The following is a 26,865-nucleotide window of genomic DNA, read 5'->3' as shown; positions in this document are numbered from 1 at the left end:
GCCAGAATGCAGCACCCGTGTTCCTTTTTCTCCAACCGCATCCCTTATGCTGGGGTGAGGATAAGGAGTAGAGCCACTGTGACAATTCTACGTCATCAGTGTTGATGGAATCCTCAGAAGGCTCGCTAAGAAGGCTTTATAGCCCCTATGTGCCTCCAGAGTGACACAAAGAGGCTGTAGTGGAGCCAAAAATCTGGCCAGGGTATTAGTCTTAAGTGTGAGTTTCTTTAGACTTTTTTCAGTTTGTCAGACCATTACTTTCAGTTACCTTTTTGTGTGGAATTATATTTTCTGAAATAATTGTGAAGTAGACTGTTATTACAGATTGCCAAATTCATGCGTATTAGACAAAGTCTGGATGGATCAGAAGATTGATCATGAGATTAAGAGCCTTTAACTTCTAGGTTACCATTTGAATCCTGCATGTTGTCCCAAATTGTTATCATCTGATGACTACATAGTATCTTACAGTATGTGAACTAGAGGTGATCTTGGTTCCATTCCTAGTTGACAGAAAATTGTGTAGCAATTAGCACTAACTGGCAGATTCTGCAAAAAGACCAGGGAATAAGTGGGCATCATGCTTGTATCACCCCTTTAAATTGTCCTTTCTGGTTAGGGTTGAGGCCAGTTAGCAGGATAGCATGAATAATTTTGCACATCAGCTGTCTATGCTGTACTTGTTTTGTGGACAAATAATAAGGCAACAGTCTTCAGAGCTACCAATCCCACACCTTTCATGAGCAATAAAAAAATGGAGGAAAAAGCCAAAATAAAATTGGGGGAAAACACCCAGCCATGTATTCATTGTAGTTTGCTGAGTTGGGAAATTGTGTTTCTGAGAAATGGAATTGTTAAAAAATGTACTACTGTGAGTAGATCAAATTTCTGTAATCTAAGTTCCTTTTTCTTTTTTAGTACTTGTTTATTTAAGGGCACAATATTTTGACATGTTTGCTGTTTATAGCTCCTGCTAATAGAACAGTACTTAATCCCCCTCTTCTGGAGGCAGAGTTTTTCTGATGGTGTTACAGGTGTGTGCTCTACTCATAACTTGGCAGTGCCTTCTCATGGCTCATCTGGGGAATTAGCTCGTCATTGTTTGCGCCCCATCCTGCAGTCAGTCGGTCAGCCCATTCTCAGTCACTGGGCCTGCAACCCCTCTCTCACTGGTCAGGAACTGTAGAGCCTCTCTTCGTGGCTTAGTCAGCCAGCCAAGTCAGTCGTCTTCCCCTTCCAGGGTCTCAGGCAGTCTCAATCTCCACTTCTGTGCTGACTGCTCCACTCTCACAGTGGCTTGTAGGGGAACCCAGGCCCACCTTCTACACTGGGTTCCAATCCAGGGATCCTCAAACCAGAAGTTCAGGTTTATGCCTTTCAGACCTTACCGCTCTTTCCCTTGACTGCTTCCTACCCTGCTTTTCTCAGGCTTCTACTCTCCCCCTTGTATTATGGCTTGTGACTGCAGACTCACTTCTCTACCCCCTCCCCATCTACTGCCAACTTCCTCTCTTTATAAACCCTGCCCAGCTCCTCCCACAGCAATTAGGCCTTAGCTCTCCCTGGCTTTCCACCAGGTGCCGCCTATAGATTAATAGTCTTAATTTACCCCTTCAGGCCTTGTGTGGGGTGGACAGCCCATAACAGATGGAATGAAGGGAACAGAGTTCAGTGAAGTAAATTTGGGGAGATCAGAGCCTCTAGAGTGACAAACCTACTATAGTAAAACATTATACTATCATAACGGGGATGTGCCAGAAGTAAAAAGTTTTTGAAACTCTAAAAATTGTGAAATAATCTTAGATGTAAGTTAGTAATGAGAGGAGACCTTCAGTGAAGGATACTTTCATGTTGAGAAATGGAAAATGAGTTGGAGCCCAGAGCCCCTTAAGCTCATGAAAGTTTCTTCAAGATCTCCTATTAAAGAGTTCACTGTTGATGCTAAACTTGGAAATGCACTGAGGGATGATTTCAGTAGTTGAATCAAAATAATACCTAATGTGTTTTGTTGTCTTAACATGACCTCTGTAATGTTATAATCTCTATTATTCTGTGTTTGCTACTCAGTCCTATTGCTCATTTTGCTTTGTCTGTTGTTCATTGTCATCATTCAAAAATATCAAAAAAGTAATCAACTAAGTTTTTTGTATAAAACAGATGTATATTTGTATGGCTAGTCAGGTCACTGTGGTCGTGGTCTGGTTGGAAGTAGGTCAGGGAAGGGAGAAGGGAGACGCATGGTAGGCTCCTGTATGTATGCCAACCAGCATAGGGCAGGACCTACACACATCCTTTCGATGTCAACCTGCTTTACAGTCAGTTTTTAATTTGAGATTGATGGATTGCTTTTTGAAGTCCCCTACCTTAAAAAACACAAAGCAAAAAACAGAGCTTTGTTTTACAGTTGTTAGATCTAAAATGGCACGATTAATAACTAGGTAATAGAATAATTGCAGGTAAGGCACATTTATTACACTGGTCTACAATTTTTGAGAAGTCGTCTGCTTCAGAGATAAAATGTGCTATTTATTATGTATTTTGATGTGCTGAATTCAAATATGACAATTAAAACAACTGATTGGCTACTGTTTCTAAGATATTTAAGTTTTTACATTTTATGTCTATGTATATTGTGTAGGTAGTAGAGTTTTAATCATAAATTGTAAACCTAGGTCTTTTCATGTGTTTATGGTTGCTTTACATGATAATATTTCACCTGTCCTGTTTATGTAACACTTTCAAAATCAGCAAAGGGTTATATAAATAAAATTTATTATGAAACAAAAGGCAAAAAACTATTATGTACATAGTTTAGTCCTATTCAGTGTCTACTCGGCGCTTCTTGGCTTGTCTCTTGTATTCATTAAATGGAGCATCTCTTGTCACTGTCCAGCAATAGTCTGCAAGCATTGATGGGCTCCATTTGCCCTGATAGCGTTTCTCCATTGTTGCAATGTCCTGGTGAAATCGCTCGCCGTGCTCGTCGCTCACTGCTCCGCAGTTCGGTGGAAAAAAATCTAGATGAGAGTGCAAAAAATGTATCTTTAGTGACATGTTGCAACCAAGGCTTTTGTATGCCTTGAGGAGGTTTTCCACCAACAACCTGTAGTTGTCTGCCTTGTTGTTTCCGAGAAAATGTATTGCCACTAACTGGAAGGCTTTCCATGCCGTCTTTTCCTTGCCACACAGTGCATGGTCAAATGCATCATCTCAAAGAAGTTCACGAATCTGAGGACCAACAAAGACACCTTCCTTTATCTTAGCTTCACTTAACCTTGGAAATTTTCCACGGAGGTACTTGAAAGCTGCTTGTGTTTTGTCAATGGCCTTGACAAAGTTCTTCATCAGACCCAGCTTGATGTGTAAGGGTGGTAACAAAATCTTCCTTGATTCAACAAGTGGTGGATGCTGAACACTTTTCCTCCCAGGCTCCAATGACTGTCGGAGTGGCCAATCTTTCTTGATGTAGTGGGAATCTCTTGCACGACTATTCCATTTGCAGAGAAAACAGCAGTACTTTGTGTATCCAGTCTGCAGACCAAGCAAGAGAGCAACAACCTTCAAATCGCCACAGAGCTGCCACTGATGTTGGTCATAGTTTATGCACCTCAAAAGTTGTTTCATGTTGTCATAGGTTTCCTTCATATGGACTGCATGACCAACTGGAATTGATGGCAAAACATTGCCATTATGCAGTAAAACAGCTTTAAGACTCGTCTTCGATGAATCAATGAACAGTCTCCACTCATCTGGATCGTGAACGATGTGGAGGGCTGCCATCACACCATCCATGTTGTTGCAGGCTACAAGATCACCTTCCATGAAGAAGAATGGGACAAGATCCTTTTGACGGTCACGGAACATGGAAACCCTAACATCACCTGTCAGGAGATTCCACTGCTGTAGTCTGGAGCCCAACAGCTCTGCCTTACTCTTGGGTAGTTCCAAATCCTTGACAAGGTCATTCAGTTCACCTTGTGTTATGAGGTGTGGTTCAGAGGAGGAGGATGGGAGAAAATGTGGGTCCTGTGACATTGATGGTTCAGGACCAGAAGTTTCATCCTCTTCCTCTTCCTCGTCTGACTCAAGTGAGAATGATTCTGGTGCATCAGGAACCGGCAGTCCTTCTCCGTGGGGTACTGGGCGTATAGCTGATGGAATGTTTGGATAATGCACAGTCCACTTTTTCTTCTTTGACACACCTTTCCCAACTGGAGGCACCATGCAGAAGTAACAATTGCTGGTATGATCTGTTGGCTCTCTCCAAATCATTGGCACTGCAAAAGGCATAGATTTCCTTTTCCTGTTCAACCACTGGTGAAGATTTGTTGCACAAGTATTGCAGCATATGTATGGGGCCCACCTCTTGTCCTGATCTCCAATTTTGCAGCCAAAATAAAGGTGATAGGTTTTCTTAACCATAGTGGTTATACTGCACTTTTGTGATGCAAAAGTCACTTCACCACAAACATAGCAGAAGTTATCTGCACTGTTCACACAAGTACGAGGCATCTCTGCTCACTTTGGCTAAACAGAAATGTGTCCCTTTGCAAAATCAAACATTGACAAATAAGAGAGCACGACACTGTATGATTTCTAGAGCTGATATAGGGCAATTTGTTCAGCAGAGTGATGTAAGCTTCGTTATGATTGCATCATCCATGACTTCTAGGAATTACATGATGCAATTCATATCATGTATGACGCAATACCAGCTTCAGATTGCATCATTCATTGTTTTGCCTAAAAAGCAAGTACTGTCCAAACCCAGTCATAGATTTATTCATAGATCCAGTCAAAGATGTATTTTAGTCATTTCTGGTTTAAATTGAGATCCCTTCCCTTTATAACTCACTTATCCTCCGCCATTCCCAAGTCAAGGGTCGTATATACTGACCCAATAGCATATCTTGAAAACTAGAGCCAATCAACAATTTTAAGCATCATTTTCGTTCTCAGTGACCCAGAATTAGTAAAGTTTGACTACATTTATTTCAGAAGCATTTTGGCTGTAGAGCAGTGTTATGGGACAGTGCCTGTGTTATAGATGCATGTTCCTATTATTGCTATTACCTATTATAACTTGTGCTCTCTCATGAAGTATAACAGGGATAACTAGTTGTTAAGATTTTTTTCAAGCTATATCATTGGGATGTGTGCAGCCTTTCATGTGACAAAAATGTGAATCTGATATTTCACTGATTTTTGCCACAATTGAAGTTGACTGTCTGTACTTATGAATATGATATATAACAGGACCAATACTGTTTGTATGTTTCATCTGCTTTTAATTATATGCACTATAACAACACATGAATTTGAAGTCTAGCATCTACTTTTAGATTCTAAATTCTTACAAATATATTGTATATACATATTGAAGCATATGGCAATGATATCGTGGAAAAGTATAGCCTAATAGGTTAGGTGTAATAGATGTAAAACACAAAGGTTTTAAAATATCCTGCCCCAATGAGAGTTTTACCATTGACTTCAAGGGGGCTAGGATTTTACACTCAGTGAAGTACATTATATTGCCAGTATTAGAATTCGAGGCTGTGGTTCAGTTTAAAGGCTTTGATAACATCAAAGCCATTATGGTGGATTGTAATACAGGTATTCAGTAATAGAATATGTGTAATATCTAAAAACTTTAGTTGTTAGGCACAACAAAGCCACAGAAGGTTTGTTTGTTTTGTCATACTTTCTTAGGTATGTACCTTGTTGGTCTAAGAGAAAGATTCTTGTTTAGGGTGTGAGTGGTCCTTGGTTCTTATCCCAGAGAATCCCTCTTTAACAACATGTCCTTTAGTAGGATGAACTAGGTAATCTAATATGTTTTTTCTGACTCTGGCTTTTAAGAAACAGGAAAAAGGTTTAAGAACATTTGATGCAGGAGGAGGGTAACTTAATAATACACCTCTACCCCAATATAACGCGACCCAATATAACACGAATTCGGATATAACGCGGTAAAGCACCGCTCCGGGGGGGGCTGCGCACTCCGGCGGATCAAAGCAAGTTCGATATAACATGGTTTCACCTATAACGCGGTAAGATTTTTTTGGCTCCCGAGGACAGCGTTATATTGGGGTAGAGGTGTATTTAATCATCTGTGCTGCACCACTGTCTCAAACAAGGCAGCTTTTTGTAAATTTATAAGAAGTGTACTGGTTAGATAGAAAAAGACCTGATGACTGTTTTCTGTGTTAAAGGTTAATCACAGTTGCAAAGAAACTATATATATATATATATATATATATAGATAGATAGATATATCTTTTTGTATTCTTGGACAAGATTTAATGAAGCAAATTAATGAGGTTTGTTTCATTATTTAATTTGTCATAAAATTACTGCATGCGTTTTGTTACTGTTGAATACATATCTGGACATAAATTAGCATGACTGGCCTTGGTAGTCATCTACATTGTAATAGTTGAAAATGGTACACATTAAGCTTTTTCAGGCAGATTGAGTCTTGTCTCTCTGTTGTCTGAGTCATGTGACTGTATTTGGAGATTATATCTATACATCTCCAATATATAATATTTTTCAATGTACTTGATATGTACAGTAACTCCTCACTTAACGTTGTAGTTATGTTCCTGAAAAATGCGACTTTAAGTGAAACGATGTTAAGCGAATCCAATTTCCCCATAAGAATTAATGTAAATAGGTGGGGGATTAGGTTCCAGGGAAATTTTTTTTTGCCAGACAAAAGGCATTATATACATTTTAAACAATTTTAAACAAGCACTTTAATACAGGTATAAGTTTTAAACAATTTTAAAGAAACAATTTAATACTACAATCATCATTGCTGAGTATGAAGCTTGGTTGAGGTGGTGGAATCAGAGAGTGGAAGAGGGTGGCTTGTCCGGCTGCTCCTCTTGCTGTTCTTGCTGAACTTTCTAAACTCGAAAAAACATACCTAGATATTGTTGTTTTGTTTTCCTTTTTTTTTTTCTTGGTAAATTTCTTTATAGCAAGTCATTAGATGACCAACTCCCCTAATCACTTTGGAGCTGCATTCCCTGTCAGGATCGTCATCACTCAGGATTTGTCTCCGGCAGCATTACCACCTAGAAGCAAGGTTAGATGGTCCTTAGCTGCTTTAAATCGGGTGCTGTCTTCTCCTTTCGGGAAATGTAAGTCTGCTCAGGCATCCTCTTCCAGTACAGGCCTATTTCATTGACATTGAAGACTTGTTTAGGGGAATAGCCACCTTCCTCAATTATTTTCTTGAGATAGTCAGGGAATTTTTTAGCTGCTGCAGTATCGGCACTAGCCGCCTCACCGGACATCTTGATGTTATGCAGGTGGAAGTGCCTTTTGAACTGATCAAACCATCCCCGACTTGCTGTGATCCTTCACGTTGGTCTCTCTTCAAATTGTGATACAAACTTTTTGCGTTAGCTAGCAAACTTAGAGGTATGTTCCGCTGGTTTTGGTCCTCTATCCACAGTGAGAGAAGATGCTCCATGTTTTCTAGCAAACTACTTTTTGATCGACTTATTGTAGTAGCACTAAGCGGTGTTACACACCGAGCACTAGCCCTGATCTTGTTGGCATTATTCCGAATTGTTGTCACAGTGGTCGGAGTAAGACCTAGAGCGATGCCAATGTCTACCGCACACTCGCCTGCATCAAAACGCTTTAAAATGTCTAATTTAGTACCCAAACTAATGGTTTTCCTGGTTTTCTTGCTGCTAGTGGTACTGCTACTGCTAGGCACTCCACTATCACTTGCTGGATGTTTTTGACTCATGATGCTGGGTGATGCTCCTCCGGACGCGCATGCATGTTCTATTCTTCACTCCCTTCAGCCTGGAGTGGCCGGGGTCATGCAACATCAATCAACCATTGCAAGGGAAAGAATTCGGAAAACCCATGTCATTCTCCATGGTAATCTGCTCCCCCACTGGAAGCCCTGTGGGTTTAGGCTAGGACTAGTTATGGAGGTTCTTACTTTCTTGCAGATTCTTACTTTCACAGAAGCTCTGCTGGAGGACCAAAGGTCTCTCTTACAGGGTGCCCTGGAAAAATGGCCCTGCTGTATCTCCCCTAGTAACCATGCACTCAGCACCCGGGCAGCATTGCAGCCAGTGTAGTAAGAGGAGGAAAATAATGTTTGCTGCAGGGCTGTGCCCCTCTCTGCTGTGTGCATGCAGGGGCAGAGAGATGCAGTTGGCATTAAAGTGAATGGCAAAGCTCCTGTGGATTTCACAGACTTTCATGGGAGCAGGGCCAGGTTCTGTGCATCTTTACGCCGCTTCTCCCCCTTGCTACAGCCAAGTGGGCTCTGGAATGCTATTCCTATAACTTGCTTTGGGCGGGCTGCCGCCCCCTGTGTTCTTACCTCCCTCCAGCAAAGGGGGGAGCAGATAAAACATTGTTTATTCTGTAGCAAGACAGCAAGGCAGGGCCTCTGCTGTGCACCACCCGCAGCTGCTTTGCAGGCAGCTGGTGGCCTCGCAAGCGCTTTATGGTAGAGTTCTATTCCCAAGCAGTGCCATTGGGCCATACAGCAACAGTGAATTGCTGGGGGTGGGGGGGTAGTGTGCATGTGCTGTGTGTTTACAAACATACTGTACATACAGTACAGTACTATAGTTGGGAGGTGCCCCCCGCCTTACCCCACACAGGTACAGCCCACTGGCACTGGAGGCAATAAGGGGGGCAAGGAGGCTGAAGATGCTGTAGGCTAGGAGAAGCACGTTACGCAGCAGCAGCGGCAGCTTCCCCTACTCTGCAAGCACCAGGGCTGGGGGGGTTCAACCCTCGGCCCGCCCACTCCATCCCTTCCTCCTAGCCCCCACCCTTAACCCGCCTCTTCTCCCCCCCACATCCTCCCCCTTAACTCTGCACGCCACGTCCTCGCTCCTTCCCCCTCCTTCCCCTGCCTCCTGCCCCGCAGCAATCAGCTGGCTTGCCGCGTTCAGGAGGGAGGGGGGAGGAGCAAGGACACGGTGCGCAGGCTCCCCCTCCCTCCCCTGCCTCCAGAACGCCGCAAACCAGCTGATTGCTGCAGGCAGGAGGCGGGGGAACAGGGGGAAGGCGCTGATCTGCTGGATCTGGCGCGAGGCGCTGGGGGGGGCGTAGGGGAGCTGATAGGGGGGCTGCCAGCTGTGGACAAAGCAGGCAGCCAAACAATGTTATAGCGGAGCATTGCACAACTTTAAATGGAGCATGTTCTGTAATTGAGCAGGGATGTAAGATCGAAACAACGTTAAGCGAGAGGACGTTAAGTGTGGAGTTACTGTATTCCAGTATAGTACAGGGAAACCCCGCTATAACGTGCCTCGCGATAACACGAATTCGGCTATAACGTGATCATAAGGTGGCTCCTGCCACCCCAAGCACACACACACAAAAAAAGCAGCCGGAGTGCCACCGAAGCACAGAAAAAAGAAAAGAAAAAGCAGCCGGAGTGCTGCCAAAGCGCGCGCACACACACACACACACACACACACAACGGCCGGAGCGCCACCGAAGCACACCAAAAAAAAAAAAAAGAAAAAGCAGCCGGAGCGCCGCCGAAGAAAAACAAAAAAAGAAACGTTCCTTCCCCACTGCCTCTTCCCCTTTACCCCCGCTTCTCCTTTTGGTGGGAAGAGCCATTCTCCTCCCCAGCTGCTCCTTGCTCCTCCTCTGCCCCTTGCACGTCTCCCCTGCTCTCTGCCCAAGAGAAATTGACCGGCTTGAAACTGACCAGCTTGAAATGGTAAAATTTTGGTAACCCCGCTATACCGCGACCCCGCATTTATCGCGATTGAATTTTTTGGACCCCAATCATCGCGTTATAATGGGGTTTCACTGTATATGTATATATTTGTTATACTGCAGCACCCATATTCCATAAAGAAAGGCCTATACCTCCAGAAGTACTTATGATTTAATCATTTCTATTTTGATGATATTAATAATGAAAATTGACTTTGTCTGACTGGTAAGTGGAGTAAGTGCTGTTTACAGAATCTTTCATGGCCATCTATGGAGGTTGAGGTGATCCTCAAAGTAGAATTGCTTTCACAACTAAGGATGATATGTATCTTATTTAGCAGAGATAAAATAAATAGAAAAAATAAAATTGACCTTAACTATAAGATTTGTGTGGCCATACTTGATATTTACAGCACCTTCATATTCTTATCTAAAAGGAATATTATAGTTCTATTTTCTCCATGATTTGTAATTGGAGACTTTTGTTTCTGAGTTGACAAAGTCAAGGTCTAACTAGGTGTATTTTCATTTATAACTCATTTGAAGAGACAAAAGTCCAGTGGAACTGTGACGGTGCACTCCATATGATTTTATAAAATATGCTAATGAGTGTGAATATAATGTAACTGGAATATGCTTCATGCAAATGGTCTCTTGTAAGGTATCATTACAAAGCGTATAATCTATTGAGTGTGGTCATACATTTATACAAATAGGATCATTCTTGTATCTGAAACTAAAAATATGAAATATAACTCTGAGGTCCTATTGTAATTATTCAACTTGTGGGCCATTAATGGTGGTTTGGAATCTTGATGGCTCCCCTCAACAAGGACAATTGATTGTAAATGGCTCTGTTTACTTGCAAGCCTTCCTGTGAGTCAGGCCAGAAAGAATGAAGGCTTGGGGTCTCACAGGACATGTGACCATGTCACCTGGTACTGGAATCCATCTTAAACCTGGGGCTTTTACATTAAGAAGGAGGGGTTGGGGACCCAGAGAGACAAAAGATTCCCGCCTTGTGCCAAAGCTATATAAAGGGGTGGAACAGAACAAAGCAGATTCCAATAATGAGAAATCCCCTAGTTACCACCTGAGCTGGAGCTAACAAGAACTGTACCCAGGGAAAGGATTGGACCCAGACTAGGAAGGAGTCCAGTCTGTGAAAGAAGTTTACTGGAACATCTCTGAGGGTGAGATTTTAATCTGTAATCAGTTTCTTAATGTATTGGGCTTAGACTTGCATTTTTTGTTTTATTTTGCCTGGTAACTTACTTTGTTCTGTCTGTTATTACTTGGAACCACTTAAATCCTACTTTTTATATTTAATAAAATCACTTTTACTTATTAATTAACCCATCTCTCTATCAGTGTTATAGAGGGTGGACAATGTATGAGTTTACCCTGTATAAGCTTTATACAGAGTAAAATGGATTTATTTGGGGGTTTGGATCCCATTGGGAGCTGGGTGTCTGGGTGCTAGAGACAGGAGCACTTGCTAAGCTGTTTTCAGTTAAGTCTGCACCTTTGGGGGCGTGGGTCAGACCCTGGGTCTGTGTTGCAGCAGATTAGTGTGTCTGGCTCAACAAGGCATGGTTCTGAAGGCCCATACTGTCAGACAAAACGGGCTCAGAGGTAGTCTCAGCACATCAGGTGACAGTCCCAAAAGGGTCTCTGTGACCGAACCCGTCACAGGAACTGTACATGTTGGATCAAGGAAAATGGTTCTGCCCTTAATTGAAGCTTCATTTAAATATATTTGAGAAAAGAAACATAAGAGTCTTGTTTGCGATCCAAGTAACTCAGACAAGAAAACTAGTGCTAAACTGTCCAGGCAATTCAGCAATAGTAGCTTATCTGAACCAGAAAAAGGAAACTAAAAGCCCCAAGTTTCTTTGCCAGTCCAGCTAACTGTTGGGTAGAGGAAAACTTCTTTGCTCTAGAAATCTTGCGCACACACACACAAAATCCTTTGCAGGAATGCTCTGAGCCAAAAATTAGTCTTCTTTGAGGAGTGAGCTTTCCTTCTCTCATGGCTTCCTATGTAGATCTTTTCATCCCTTTGATAAAGTCCTACTTCGTTAGGTTGTGCACATGGTACCACAGCCTCCTGGTGAGCTAAGCAGGTGCCACCTTGATTCCATGATCCTGGACCTGATAGGCCGACACATTAAAGGCTCCCTTCATTTCAAGATGGTCTTCTAACATAAGTGTTGCTCTTTTTGCAGTCCAAAAGTTCTTGCATCTCTGTTCGTTATTATAATGGGATTTCTTCCAGACTCTATTGATGTAAAGAGAGATCTAGTAATACTACCAAATGGCCACAGTAAAATTGTAGGTTTCTTTTTCCTTCTTGGGTTTGATGAATGTCTCCTCAACAGCTGTTTGACAAATGAGGCTTCTGCTTTGAGTATTTATTATTTTTACATTGCCTCAAAATTTGCTAAATCCTGTACAGAACAAGAAAAGACAAAGTCATTGTCTCAAATAATTTACAGTCGCATAAACCAATACGCCCTTTCCAACTTACTCGTTTGAGTCTTAGTTAATGTTAAGCCCCATATTATGCAGATTACCTTACATGGAGGCTGAATGGAGTGTTATAGACTGTTGCCATTCTCTCTTCCATCCCAAGTAGGATGTAGGCTATTGCTTTTTAAGTTCTTAATGCTAGAAAAACATATTTTCTAGTTGCTATTGTAGATGTCTTCTTGACTGAGATGGCTTACCAATCTCCTTGCTTAGTATTTCATAAGGACAAGTTGGCCTCCACATTGTTCCTTTGTTTAAAATACACAACTCTTTTCTATTAGAATCAGGAGATTTTCTTGCTTTCTTTGTGTCCTCCTTCCTTCAATGAGACTAAGAGGCACATCTCTTCATTAGATTCCCAAAGGACCATAAATACAAATATTCATTCAAAAATTACTATTATTACAAAGAATTTTGGGGTTTATGAGTTTGTACATCTGTTTGAAAGGACCAAAGATGATCAGGAAAGATCCATGAGGAAGTGCTCTCCAAATGAATCAGAGAATGTATACTAGTGATAATCCTAATCCTCAAACTCCATTGCTCCACAGCACAATGGGACTGGATTTTGCAGCAAGAACCTCTATGTTCTATTTTCATAAAATATCCTTCCTTCCGACCCAAATGCACACTCAGTTGATTGAAAATAGTTGAAACTTTTCATTGACATAAAACAAACTAAAGCTTATTTTCATAAATTATTTTTTTGAGGTTGTTTTTTTTGCTATGTTCTTCGGGTGGCCTGACTCCATGATTCTCAGCAGTCACAATGTTTTCCAGGCAGCCCATTTCAGAACCTCCTTCTCTGCCTCCTATGTGTACCAGCAGAGGAGGAAGCTTGTAGCCAGCTTCAGCAGCTCATTTTCTTGGCTTCCCCAGCTTCTGCTACTGTGTTGTTCTCCAGGCAGCCTAGCTGGCCAGCCAACACTTCTGGGTCCTCCCTGCTTCCTGGCTGAAAATTGGACTCCAGATTTGGCTCTCTGCTGCCAATCTCAATGGAACAGTGCATGTAGAATGCACATATTAATATCCCTTAGTGAGGAATCTGGAGAACAAGAGGAAAGTACAGGTAGAGAGACAGAAAACAAAATATCAGGCCTCTGGCTGCAGCAAAATGGTGAATTCCACAGAGAAACTACTGAACTCAGTGTCATTGTGAAAGAAATGCCAAACTCCTTGGCCATGGAGTACATGGAGCCTTGGCTGAAATGAATGAGACAGGTCATGCTCCTCAGAGCTATCTCTGTACACTTTAAAGACAACCCTGCATCACTTTATGTTTGATTCATGTTTTCAAGATTATCTCCACAACCATAAGGGTTACAAACTAAATTTCTTTTAATTGAAAGTTGAGATTCTGAAGCACAATTCTGTGGCAAGGTGTGATTTCTATGGCTGTGGAATATGTGGGGGGCCTGCTTATTTTGCACAATGTCTGCTTTGTCCAATGATGGCTAAGGGCCACGTCACTATAAGCAGTGCTCTCTCCTATTCTGAAAGAGACTGACATAAATTCCTTCAAGGTGGGTGAGGTAATATGTTTTATTGGACCAACTTCTGTTGGTGAGAGGGTCAAGCTTTTGAGCTTACACAGAGTTCTTCTTCAGCTCTGGGAAACTTACTCAGAGCGTCACAGCTAAATACAAGATGGAACAGATTGTTCCTTCACACACACACATTTTACTGGCCACCAGTGTTTCTATGGCCTCAGCTTTTGACAGGGTCCTTCTAGAATCTAGATTCTGTTCTTGAGAAATGCTTCCACACAGTTGAATGGAAAGAATGCTACATAGATCCCATCTAGTTAGAGATTGACGGTGTCCATTTGGAGAACAGACAATTTTTTTAAAACTGTAAATGGTATTTCTTCACTGTTATAATGCTCTTTGCATCATCAATATGACTTTTATGCTGTCCTTTTAACTGTTTGCATACAGTCACTGTTAAAATACTGCAATTTGCTATTTTTGTATAAATATTGTTCAGTTTAAGCTAGAGTGAGACTCCTTTCTTTTTCTGACTAATTTCACTTCCAGCAGATGTTTGGGACGCTAAAAAAAAGCCTTAAGAAAACCTGGACAGGTCCTTGGACATTCTTTAATTTCATTGGGTGCTCTTGTCTACTCACATGTGACTGCCCTCATCCATTGGAAAAATAACATTAACAGGTATAGAATTCCCCCTTTAAGTTAATTTTCTTACTAGGTGACATGTCTGTGGGATACTTACATGTGCAACTAACTATTCATGATGGCCGCTGTAAGAAGAAATACAAATGTCAATGCTTGAGTGATTTTATAGAATACCCTCTGTTTGAGAGGGCCAGAATATCATATCTAGCAAAAATACATTTAATTTCACAATCACCTATTTGGCTGTAGTATCTTCTAATAAAGGTGTATCAGGGAAATGAGAATAATAGTGTAGAACAAGTACTGTACATAGTTTTTTCCAGTTAGTGTAAACACATCTATGACTACGTGGCTCCAGGGGCCAATTTTTCCTCTGTTACCGAGATGGGGGCTCATTTCCTTCATTTGACCTGTATTTTTGGCACATGCTATAAACCTTGAGAGCTTCCTCAATGTCACTATTCATTGAGGCCAGTATATAATCTCTCTAGCCTTTCTTAGATATTTTAATTCCTAAATGACCTTCATGTATCTTTTAAACACTTTTCAGTAACACCGTAGGGATCTCCATGCTGGTGTCTAACCAAAATTCCAACTGTGACTGAAAACCCCCACCCCTGGCAAACTGGTGATAGCAGCTGGGAACATGCTGTCCTTGTCACCCTGTGCTGATAGCCTTAATCAGTTTCTGCAGGTTCTCATCCTGAGCTGTTGTTCTGACAATCACAGACCACGTTTCATAGAAGGCCAGACAGGTGTTTTTTAATCAAATTAACATGTATGATGTCTAGCTCTGGACTTTGCTCCACTGCGCTTTTCTCAAATGCTCTGTAGTGTGTATCTGCAACTTCCAAATATCTTCCATGTTTGTATTCAATTTGAAAATCACACATTTCTAACTGAAAAAATAATCTCTGTATTTCTTGGTGCAATAGTTGCCAGGCCCTTTGTCACAATAGCAATCAATGGCTTGTGGTCAGTTTCAGCTAACATTAGCCTTCCATAAATAAAGACACAAAAGTTTTTACAGCCATGCACTAAGACTGAAGCCTCCTTTTGGAGCATATTGACATTCAGTTTTTGTTAGTGCCCATGACACACAAGCTACTGGTCTCCTGTTTTGACCATATTGCCATAAGAGGACTGTGCCAATATTTGCAGATGGTGTGTGGACAACTTAGGTTAACACTTACTGTCATACAACCTCAGGACTGAGGCCGTATCAATTAATTCCTTCAGTTTCTCAAACTCTTTTTTTAAGATTTGTGTCCCATGTCCATTGGACATCTTTGTAGGGTTGCTGGTTTGAATCGCTAGAGTAGGTACAAATTTCCCTACATAGTTCACCATTCCAACAAAACTTTGTACCCTCCCCTTGTGTGTTGAGTCAGTCATGCTGCTGGTGGACTCAACCTTCCTGTGATCTGCCTGTGCATCTTGCTGTTTTCACTTCTCTCCCAGATATGTTATTTCCACTACTCAGAATTTATATTTTTGTTTGTTTTAGCTTTTAGCGCAGATCTCTTGTTCTTTCCAGAGCTGCCTGGAGTGTTGGCTCATGCTCTTCTATTTTTTTCCCCCAGATCAAAACGTCATCTGTGTAAACTGCAGAACCCTCTATAGAGTCTATACCATCAAAAATGTGTTGTATTTTCCAGTGAAACATCTTGGTTGCTAAATACAACCCAAACACAGTCTGCGGAAACAGTGTCTCCCAAACAGGGTGTTGAATGTGAACAAAGGTGTGCACTGTTTTTCTTAGGGCATCTGCCAGAGCCCTACTGATGGATCCAGCATAGAAAAATATTTGGCATCTGCTATATCCCCCAAATTTCTCCCCTTGTAGGTAGTGGAAAGTGTTCCTCATTTACATATTTACTTAATTCTTTTGGGACAATACCTAAGTGAAAGGTGCTGTTTTTTTTTTTTCTTGCAATGATCGAGTGTATCCTACCCACTCTGTTGGTGGTTCTACTCACTCTGATTTTCAGAGCAATGACCCTATCCAGCTCCTCCTTTTAGCTTCTGTCTTAGGGGGAGGGGAACTTTTCTAGGGGCATGTGTTGTGTGGCAGTTGGGCTCTTTCAGCTGTATTCTATTGAGAGTTTCTCTAATCTCTGGAAGATGTCCTCAGATTGTTCCTCAGTTGTTTTGATCTCCCATCCCGTCAGTGAGTGCACCCTTTGGATATGATCAAGGACTGGACATATTTTTAATCCAAAAGTGGGTGCTCTTTTCCCCAGGTGGTATTACAAATTGTATCTGTTCCATTTGTTATTTACCCATACATCTAATTCATGTATTCCTTTAGTAGGGATAAGCTCAACATGTCCGGGAAAATCCGGAAGTATGGTAACCCTACCTGAAACTTCATTGCCAAGGAGCCGGTTTGGGCAGAGGTCTGCAAAGCTAGTGTAAATAGCCGTGTGCTGCCAGGACAGGGGTGGGCAAACTTTTTGGGCTGAGGGCCACATCTGGGTGGGGAAATTGTATGCAGGGCCGGGGCAGGGGATTGGGGTGCGGTGTGCAGGAAGGGGCTCAGGGCAAGGGATTGGGGCAGAGGAGGGGTGCGGAGTGCAGGAGGGGGCTCAGGGCAGGGGTGTGGACTGCGGGAGGGGGCTCAGGGTAGGGGTGCAGCAGGGTGCTCAGCAGGGGGTTGGGGTGCAGGAGGGGTGTGCAGTGCAGGCAGGGGGCTTAGGGCAGGAAGTTGGGGGCCAGGGTGTAGGAGGGGTTTGGGCTCCGGGGTGGCAGCGGCACGCACCAGGGCCCCAGCAGGCTCCCTGCATGCCTGCCCTGTCCCCGGCGCCGCGCCGCGCCAGGAAGCGCTGTGGGTCCTGGGGGCGGGGGTGGGGGGAGGGCTCCACATGCGCTGCCCTTTCCGTGCCTCCAGATACCTCCCCCGAAGCTCCCATTGGCTGCGGTTCCCCGTTTCCGGCCAATGGGAGCTGCAGGGGGCAGTGCCTGGAGGCAAGGGCCCGGGGTCCGCAGGGACATTGGGCCGGCCGCTGCGGAGAGTGGCGTGGAGCCCATGGCACCCCGGGGGGCAATCCCGCAGGCTGGATCCAAAGCCCCGAGGGGCCGGATCCGGGACGTAGTTTGCCCATCCCTGTGCTAGGAGAAAAGCTGAGATCTGCCAAGTTGGGGGCCTGAACCTGTTGTCCAGGCAAATCCCACTCAGCAACAGAATTATTTGTGGGAAAATTTTACAAGGGGATCCTCCTCCCAGTAATTCTCCCAAGAGTTTCCCTGCAGAAGGGGTGATTTTTGTCTTTCTCACCTTACTCACATAATGTTTAGTAGCATTGTCATTGAGATGCTATATGCATAAAAGTCAGAAATTTTAATATTAACATTTGATGCAAGGAGGTTTTGGTATTGTACAAATCCAAATACATTTTCCTCTCTTTATGGATGCACAGTCCTACAGTTAAAGTTGTGCTGAATTTTGCACTTATAGCAGGGATTCAACCATTCTGTTACATATAAAAGATATGGCATATTCTTTCTAAAATTACTCCATTTACTGAGTACAGATTGAATTTTCTGAGAATTTACAAGTAAATTGGTTGATTAGCTTGAGTTAAATGGTGATTTTTGACTGCATTTGGAGCCACCATCTTTCCAGAGAGCAGCTTGCTACACTGCCATTGTTACCAGCGGGAGGCAGTGGTCTTTTTGAAAGAGGGCAACTTTGTTAAAGGGCACTTTCAGCATTCTCACTGAGAATAAAAGGAGATTGCAGACATTTTGAAAGAGGGGAGTTCTTCATGGAATTCCTCTGTAGAAGAATGTTTTTCTTCCTCCCTGTTGAAATAAGAAATGTCTTGTTAAGAATACTTGCAAAATACTGTTAATTCTAATGATTTCTTTAAAAAACAACAACACCCTACTTATTACTCTCCTTCTCCTGTCCTACCTGTTGAGTAGATTTAAACTGCGTGCATGTGAGCAGGGAAATGTGAGGTACAGGAGTGAAGTTGTATGTATGTAGGGGGAAAATGGGTGAATAGGTGAAAGAAGAAAACTGGGAGATGTAGGGCAGTGTGGAGGTCAGGAGTTTGGGGAACTGACCAGTATACTGACTGCATCATACAGCTCCAGAGTGGTGTAAAGTATCCTGAGTGTCCTGGTGAATCTGGCTAAAAGCTGATTCTGCATACCTTTAAATCATTAGAAATAATATCCCATGGTAGCCTTCTCTTTGGGTTTCTTGTTCAGTGTTCATGTAAGATATTTTAAAATGTTAAAAACCTCAAGGAAACTTTTACCCTATAGTGACGCTGTGCAATAATTATACATTTGTAGTTATGGTGTAGTAGAATTTGTAGTCCCAGATTACATTAAACTAACTTTTATAGACATATTAGATTTTTGTCTTCTCCTCCTGGTGTCACTACAGGACAGAGTGTAGTTTGTTTGGGTGCCACAGCTGTGCATTTCCATAATTTAGCATGTTTGAATTTCTCTTAAGTTAACCTTAACTTAGAATTTTCTGAGATTTGTAATACTTATTTTAGGATACATATCCCTGTAATATTTTAAAAATACTGATATGTACTCAACGTTAACTCCAGGTTAATGTAGTTTTTATACAAGAAGTGTGTGTCAGAGCATTGTACATCTGTAAGTACATAAACATACATACTATGAAAATGTTTTATTTTCATGTTTCTTCATTAAGACTAAAGATCATTTAGTTTTAAGTCTTACTATGTCATTGGGGAAATGAGTCATAGCATGGACTACAAGTAAGCTGGTTATGTTGGTAATTGGTATTGTTACTGGTATTCTAACAGGCAGTAGGTATAGTAATTGATTTGGTAGTTAGTACTTGGTTTGCTCATTGGTATGCTAACTGGTCACTTAACTGGTATTCTAATTGGTTAGATAATGGGTATAATATAAAAATAAAAATATAATAAATTTTGAAACGAAGTTGTTTCAAAACAAAAATATTGATTTTTTTTGTTCCAATAAGGTTGAAAAGAACTTTATTGAAAAACGTGGCTTTGATTTTTTTTTTTTTTTTTTTCAAACCAAAATTTCATGAAAATGTACATGTTCTTGTGGAATATTTTGATGAATCAGCATTTTCCAATGGTAAAATGTTCTGTCTAACAATTTTCAACAAGCTCTAACTGCAACTGACATAAATCCCAAGGTATTTTCTTCTGCGTGGCTCTACTGGTGAATTATTGAAGTTAGATGACATTCTCATAAGCAAACTAGAGAATTATGGTCTAGATGAAATTACTATAAGGTGGGTGCACAACTGGTTGAAAGACCATACTCAGAGTAGTTATCAGTGGTCGACTGTCAAACTCGGAGAACGTATCTTGTGGGGTTCCACAGGGGTCAGTCCCAGATCCGGTTCTATTCAATATTTTCATTAATGACTTGGATAGGGAGTGGAGAGTATTGTTTATAATTTTTTTGTAATAACATCAAAGTGGGAAGGGTTGCAGCACTTTGGAGGCCAGTATTAGAATTGAAAATGACTTTAACAAATTGGAGAATTGATTTGAAATCAACAAGATGAAATTCAATAAAGACAAGTGCAGAGTCCTACACATTGTAACTGTCCATTTGATTTTTTTTTACTAATTGGGGAATAACTAGTTAAGTGATAGTACTGCTGAAAAAGATGTCAGGATTATAGTGGATTCCAAATTGAATATAAGACAAGGAAGGTAATTGTCTTGTTCTACTTGGCATTGGTGAGGCCTTAGCTAGAATACTGTGTCCAATTCTGGGCGCCACACTTTAGGAAAGAAGTGCACAAATTGGTGAGAGTCCAGAAGAGAGCAACAAAAATGATAAAAGGTTTAGAAAACCTGACCCCTAAGGAAAGGTTAAAAAGAAAAAAACTGAGCGTGTTTAGACTTCAGAAAAGAAGATGGAGTGGGGACCTTATGACAGTCTTCAAAGATGTTAAAGGCTGTTATAAAGAGGACAGTGATCAATTGTTCTCCATCTCCACTGTAAGACAAGAAGTTATGGGCTTAATCTGCTGCATGGGAGATTTAGGTTAGATATTAGGAAAAACTTTTTAACTATAAGGATAGTTAAGTACTAGAATAGGCTTCTAGGGGAGATATTGGAATCCCTGTCACTGGTCGTTTTAAGAACAGGTTAGACAAACACCTGTCAGGGATGGTCTAAGTATACTTACTTGTGTCTCAGCTCCAGGGGCTGCACTTAATAACTTCTTGAGGTCCCTTCCAGTCCTATATTTCTGAGATTCTATGAATCTCCTGTCAATGCTATGTTGTTGAGTACACATTTATCCCTAAGTGTCCAACAATTGACTCATAACACATTTGTAGAAGCAATCTGCTTACCCATATTTAAATTTGCAGTCTTGTTTGATATACACATTGTAGTGTTGTATATCTGCTGCTATAATTAAGGTTGTGCTAGTTAAAACTTCTCAGGTGCTTAAAATTTGACTATAGCCACTTGGATTGAAGCAATATTCTTGGTGTACCAAGTTTCAATCAAGAAAGATTTTTTTAAAAATCTTTAGAGTAAAACCTTTCATGTGTGTACATATTCCATATTGTGCATTTTAATACTTGAAAAAGAAGAGTCTAAAAGTGTGAACTTCTCTGGTATGTAGATACATTTTAGATGCAGTTTCAATTGTTCTAGAAACTTTGCTTCCTTTTTGTTATTTTTTTAATGAATGAGATTATGCATGATATTCATGTTTCATAGAGATTTGGATAGTTTGCTAAATACTGTACCAATTTAAATGACGGATCAGAACACACTTGATAGAAACATAATCTGAAGTACCTAAGAGATCTATTGTAAAGGAAAGTATCTAATCATTTTTGAAGTGAATGATGTCAACATCTACAAGTAAATTCCACTTACCTGATTTTACCATTTCTAATTTTTTAGTGCTTGTAAGATACATATATTTATTGTTCTCATAGATTGATCCATTCTTATTCATTCATAGGCATTAATAACATGCATTTTATAGCTTTGAATGAAGTTATATCTTAAATAAAAGAGCAGATTAAATGGTTTAACAATATTAGGACCATTAAACTAGTTAACAAATGCTTTGCATTTAGAGTTAAAGATCTCCTGATGGTAATACTTAGCACTGACTTTACATCACTAAAGTACTGTATAAACATTAATTTATCAATAGAGAACAAACATTGGATTAAAATTTTAGAATAATCTACTTTTCCCCCCAGTGTTCTTACTTTGGCATTTTATTTGTCATATGATCATTTCCTTTGTTGCCTACAGTAGTTACTGAGAAGAGAGATGCAGGATGCCTTCTAATGAATATTATTTCATTTTGAAAAACTACTGTAGCCAGTGTATTTTTGTAGCGGTGCATGATTCCTTAATACTGATCATACAACATACCCATCATGTGCTGGACTTTTATCTGCACCCTTTGCATGCTCCCTTCTCTCTGGGATTGCCAACCCTCCAGGATTGTTCTGAAGTCTCCAGGAATTAAAGATTAATCTTTAATTAAAGATTATGTAATGTGATGAAACCTCCAGGAATATGTACAACCAAAATTGGCAACCTTACTTCTCAGATGCACCTGATTCTTCCCTCAATTTTTTTCCCCGCTTGGATTCCTCACATGATGTCAGTGGGAATGTCAGGGATCATCAGCTGCAGACATATTTCAGTAGCCTAACTTGTAGCGTTAAAGTGTGGAAAATCAAGGAAATCTGACTTTCCCTAATAAGTGACAAAAACAAAATGTATCTTAACACATTTTTCAGTTATTAACCCAAATGAACACAATGAGGTCTGAAAGGCTAGCTATTAATTCTTAAATGTCAGTTTTTTACTCACGCTGAATTTCTTCACAATAATGTGAATTAAAGACCCCTCACTTCAGTATTAAGGCAATAATTTGGTTAAAAATTAAACAGATTTTTTTTCTTCCCCGTGTCTTGTGTTGTAGAATGTGCATTTCACATTTAGTGTAATGTTTGAATGTGACAGTTCCATTCAACCACAGACATCTGTGTTCCCTCAAGAGGCTTACCTGCATTTCCTCCTCATAGGTTCATTTTTCATCACATCTCATAAAGGCATTATTTGTTCAGCTGTTCTTATTAGATGTTGCATATCTTCTCCAGTTTGTGATCTTCAACATTCATCTTTCATCGTACTACATAGTAGATGGATGTTCTAAGCCTTTGTTTTTTCCAGGCACGTGTTAAGCAAATCTAAAATGAGTCACTTCGAATATTAGCAGAGCAGTAAAGCTTATCACAAGATCTGTGTTTGGCATATTGTGCAGTAATAAGATTCTCACTTTCAATTTGATCATTTTATGAAACTGAACAGAGTATTTTTAAGAATGGTGCCTAAAAAGAACACAGATGTGAATACCAGAAAGAGATCACTGAGAAGGTTCTCTAAATCATTGTGATGCCGACTTACGTGTTATTGTTATAAAAGGAGGATGTCTTCTGTATCGATTTCAAACACTATTGAAAAACTAAATAGGTGAGAAATATGTAAGAAAGAATGTAATTCATGAGATGAATTTTATCTTTTAAAACTTTTTCTGTATTGACAAAAGTACACAGAATGTATTGGAGAATCTTGCTATATCTTGCAAGCCAGTTTGGCGCACACAGTCTCAAGCACTGCAATCAGATTTGTAGAGGCAGACACTTGAACCCAGTGAAGCCCCACCACACTGACTTCAGTGCAGTTCTGCCCAGTTGGAGTGATCTGCCTGCACAGATCTGATTGCAGGATCAGGGTCTTTGGCCCCAATCCTGTGAACACTTAGCACTTTAGTAATTTTATGTATGTAAATTATCCCATTCAACTCACTTATGAGTCTGCAGTATCAGGACCATAGAGGGTACTATAAAAGAAACAGGCTATTTTTTTTATTGTTTATTGTTTTTAAAGTACCATTGTTGTATGCAGTGTTGTTGTAACAGTGTCGATCCAAGGATATTAGAGAGAGAACTCATCAACATAAGTTGGTCCGATAAAAGGTATTAGCTCACCCACCTTACCTGGTTTTTAAATTATTTCTCAGCCTAGAAACCAGTTCTTCATTGGTTGTGTTCTGTGCATTTTCTGAACAGTTCATGTTCCAATGGACCCATTTCTGATTTCCTTTGCCATGTGATACAACAAATTGCAAAAGAAAAAAATACATAGAAATTTCTATTTGTAAGAAGAAGTAAAATTATTTTCAGAAGGGATACTCAAGAGAACATTCATGGATCCAGGGTAGAATTTTCATTCTGTTCCAACAGTGCATTCACTATGTTTTGTATATTATCCCAGTGTTTTGTAGTTTTACACAATCCCATAATATACGCATCATCAGCATTTACTGAATTGCATCTTCAATTTTTTTATATCTCTTTATTTCAATGGGATTTTGTTATTGGGTTTTAGGTTGTGGTTTTTTTATTGGGGTGTGCGGGAGATGTGGGAATCATGAATCACAAAAGGGTTGATTTTACCTTTCCGATATTAGATGCAGCTGCTGTCTTGGCTTCTCCTCCTCTAGAACAGAGGTGGGTTAAGGTTTTGTGGGGCCCCGGGCCAGAGTAAGTGGGGGGGCACCTCCCCACCCCTTCCACCTGTGGTCCCGCCCCCATTCTGCCCCTTCTGCATGTGACTCCTCCCACGGCTGCACGCCGTTGTGCCCCTTCCCCCTGTGGCCCCACCTGTATTCCACCCACAGTCCTGCCCCATTCTCTCCCCCCCAACTGTAGGTTGCAACCCGTTTTCTCCTTTCTGCCCCCCTACTGTGGTCCCAAGACCAGAGAAGTTCTGTCCCCGCACCGTGGCTCCCGGGTTGCAACAGGGAATGAGAGCTCCCCCAGCCCTGAGGATGCGGCACAGACCCAGAGCTCCTCCAGTCCTGGGGCTTTGCTCACCGCCTGGTGCTTCTGCTGGGGAGCAGGGTCGGGGTGCTGGGGCTACCCCCCTCCGCCTGGTGCTTCTGATGGGGGGTAGCCCCAGTCAGGCTGCTGGGGCTTCCCCTGCCGTTTCAGCCAGGGAGCAGGGGCTTCTCCTGCCCTGTCTGCCCGCCAGGCACTTATGCCAGGGAGCAGGGTTGGGGTACGGGGATAGTTTACTTTTTGGTAGCTGGATACTTTTTAATTTAACAAATCCAGCAAACTTCCCTCTCTCCCCTCTTCAGGGTAAACAAAAATAAGCAATGTATCCAACCAACCATTTTTTACCTCCTCTGGGCTAGAGCCTTTCCTTGAGGATCTGAGGAATTTTTTCCCCTGCCTTTATGCTAGGGAGAGGTTAGGAGTTTCCCTCCACCGTCTTTGGGAAGCCTTGACCTTGGGCCTCAAAGCAGGAAGCTGCCACCAATAAAATCCTATCTCAAGCCCTCAATATTCCCTTTGACCAAACCTTTATCTCCCATTTAGGATTTGGCTATTTCTGGCTCTTAGCCTAACACCACCCATAGAATCATATATTGAACAAAACCGGCCCCAGGACCGACCCTTGGGGCACTCCACTTGATACCAGCTGCCAAATAGACATGGAGCCATTGGTCACTACCAGTTGAGCCCGATGATCTAGCCAGCTTTCTATCCACCTTATAGTCCATTCATCCAGCCTATATTTCTATAGTCCATTCATCCAACCCAGCCTTGAGTACTTCAAAGACATTCATTAGTAGTTACCTTGACTCCCAGCTATATCCACCCTAGGGCTACGAAACAAGGTTCATAAAACGTCCTAATCCATAGAGTTCCTTCCCTTCTGTCCCACCTAATCTTGGGCTTCCTCCCAGGCCTTTTCAACAGGGACAATCCCTGCAAGTCTGACCACTTCCCTGATCTCTCATTTATGGAGGAAAAGGGAGCTGAGCCCTTTTATATCCATGCTCTTTTGCAGCATACATTGCTGTCCAGCCTACAATTCCCAGGGTCTGTCTGGAAAAAAGGTATTGTAAACTCTTGTGATTTTTTTTTTTTTATTGTGAATGCCACAATATTTTCTTGAAGCTTCAGCTCCTTGAATTGTGTAATTATGTGAGAATATGCAAGCTTTCTTTTTTTAAAGTAAGTTTCTAATCCTCATGGTTTCAGAGAAGAGCTTGAATATATGATCCAAGTGTACCATAAAAATGGCCATACTGGGTCAGATCAATGGTCCATCTAGGTCAGTATCCTCTCTTCTGACTGTGTCCAGTGCCAGATTCTTCAGAGGGAATGAACAGAACAAGGCAATTTTGAGTGATCCATCCCTTCTCTCCAATCACAGCTTCTGGTAGTTAGAGGTTAAGGGACTCAAGAGCATGGGGTTGCATTCCTGACTATCTTGGCTAATATCTATTGATGGACCCATCATCTATGAACTTGTCTAATTCTTTTTTGAACCCAATTATACCCAGCTTTAAACCCCAAAGGTTTAAAAACCAGAAAAAATAACCCCAAATGTATTTTTTTCTATTATGATTAAGCCAATCTCATGGATTTTGAGGGGCTGATGTGTGATTTTTGGAATGCTTGGGTTTAGCAATACTGGAAGTTTCCCAGAATATCCTTGTTCTGGGGAAGAAACTGGGAACAGGGTGTATTGATAATATAGCCACACCATGCTACACATATCTGTTTTGTGATAATGCACTACAAATATCCCATTACTTCAGTTACATGGAATTCCTCTGATGTTTCCCATATTTTTTTCATAGATCCAGTTTTTAATCAATTTTAATCAATATGTATATCATAAGCATAAGTAACAGATTTAATTACATTGTGTGTATTTTGTATAAACATTATATCCCTTCAGAGAAGGGTGGTGTATTCAATCTCTAGGACTGGAAATAACCTAATGTAAATATGGATTGAAACATACATGATAAGAAAATTGGGTCTTGAGTTGCTGTGAAAGGAATTTAAATGGTTAATTTTTTAAAAATTACATATAAAATTAACACTGCTTACATTCAGTTTCTTGAAATCTGAATTATCATAAGAAAGTGGTGCAAAGAATTGTCCTGCAAGGGGGTTTCAAGAGACTGCTTTGGCATACGCAGTGTGTATTTTAATGTTTTACCAAACTGTTAGAAAATGCCTCAGCACATAGGCACATCTTTTAAATCAATATATATCAATTAATGTTTTTAGTACCACTAAAAGAAGTATACCAAGAAATATGTAATTTTTCAGTTTTCTTATTGTATATATGATTATTATAAGCAACACTGGTAGTGACACCTATAGTTAAGATTAACACTTTCCATTATAAGCCCCTGTTTTCAGTTGCTTGCAGTGTTGCCAGACTTCAACAGTTCGAGCTGATATTTTCCATGCCGGGTGTCTGCTTCAGTCTGAAGATTTTTGATAAGTTTCAGAAAAAAGGGTTCAGTGATTTCCCAGGACTGGGTTAGGGAAAATATTTTTTTCCAGTGTTAAAAAAAATACCTATAGCTGTTTCTTTGAGAAGCTCTAGTGCTTCCGTGTTTTGGAACAGA

General features: G+C 41.0%; 1 protein-coding gene across 2 annotated transcripts in view; it reads left to right on the top strand.

Annotated features, from left to right (window-relative positions):
* Positions 1 to 26,865, top strand: part of SSBP2 (single stranded DNA binding protein 2) — a 284,138-nt gene that overhangs the window by 88,164 nt on the left and 169,109 nt on the right. The window lies entirely within an intron of this gene.

The sequence above is a fragment of the Emys orbicularis genome, chromosome 6 (assembly GCF_028017835.1).
Source record: "Emys orbicularis isolate rEmyOrb1 chromosome 6, rEmyOrb1.hap1, whole genome shotgun sequence".
In the NCBI taxonomy this organism is placed as follows: Eukaryota; Metazoa; Chordata; order Testudines; family Emydidae; genus Emys; species Emys orbicularis.
The sequence above is the reverse complement of the archived record's forward strand: the minus strand, read 5'-3'. Positions and strand labels throughout refer to the sequence as shown.